Genomic DNA, 1,380 nt, shown 5'->3' with positions numbered 1-1,380 from the left:
CCCCCCCCCCCCTTTTTTTTTGCAAACGACTTCCAACGCAATCACGAGTTAAGGCTAAACGAATCGTATAAAAGTTTGAGTTTGAGTAAAGAGAAACACACTGACACCACATTGGGGATACACAGTCATACAAGAAAAAAACAGATGCATGCAGATGAGAACTACAGAGTGGAAGAAAAGAAGTAAGACCAATAAGACCCCCCCCCCCCAACCTCGTATAAAGACATAAGTGTTATATAATAATAACTTTTGAATATGTAATAGATAGCATTTACGTAGCTCAAATTCCCTCTCAACCGCAAGCTCCATGCGCTTTATAATCTATACTATTCCCCCAGCAAACCTGATGGAATTCTGTAACAATCTCAGCTTCATGAGAAGCATAGAGTCATACATTGCAAGCTGCCATTTATAGGCGCTGAAACACTAACATACTGACAAGATCTTTCGCTGTCTATGGCCGAGTACCTATTTCCACCTGGCTAAAGTGAGAAAATGTGTGTACAGTAATGGCATGTGTACATGCAAAGCCTATAGAATAGTGTCACAACATTCTAGATGCACTCTGACGTCGTATTTTTAGTTCATTATAGAGTGCAATATATTAGCCAAAATGAACGGCAAAAAAAGGGAGAGAGGGGTGGGGGTGATGGTGGTGGTGATTGGGAGACTTGTGTTTTTTCCATTCATTTGGGAGTGACGGCGCAGCCTGGAATGTGCACACTTTGCAGGATTATTTTTAAAGAGAGCTAATACATGTATCAGGGGGCATTTGTGGTGAAGAGGGTACGTGTTTGCCTCTCATTCAATAGTTAAGCGACCATGACACTGCGTGATCTACGAGTACAAGTACAATCAATGGCAAAGCCCTAGCGTTTTCTTTTTCGGACAGTTATCAATCTATGTCGCGCAAAATCCTGATCCAGCCAAAAATAGTATCTTTGTTCCGGATGTTTTTGGCCAGTGTATAGACGGCAGATTTTCTGGCCCGAGGTGGACATTCTGTTCTTTGTAAAGGGCATATGATGTCACCTAACCTAAAGTAAGCGAGGACGACTGTACGGAGCCCACAGGATATAGCAAAGCCTAAGACAGACTATCTCACCGACGCAGTTAGTTTCAAGTTTCGCCAAAATAAAGGGGGGCGTCTGGAGGCTCGAATCTGAATATGACTAGATCTAGATATTATTTCAGCATTAGACCAAACATTTGCGCTGTTAGTTGCGTGTTTTATCAGCATTTATTATTGACGTTTGCGGTGAATGTAGTCTGATCCTCCTCAAATAGTCTACATGAACGCATAAAGACGACCACAATGGAAAAACGACCAATGCTATAAACTTCGACTTGCTGAAAAACCACCATCGTCACCACCACCAC

This window comes from Aplysia californica, unplaced genomic scaffold (assembly GCF_000002075.1).
Source record: "Aplysia californica isolate F4 #8 unplaced genomic scaffold, AplCal3.0 scaffold00197, whole genome shotgun sequence".
NCBI classification, from domain to species: domain Eukaryota; kingdom Metazoa; phylum Mollusca; class Gastropoda; order Aplysiida; family Aplysiidae; genus Aplysia; species Aplysia californica.
The sequence above is the reverse complement of the archived record's forward strand: the minus strand, read 5'-3'. Positions refer to the sequence as shown.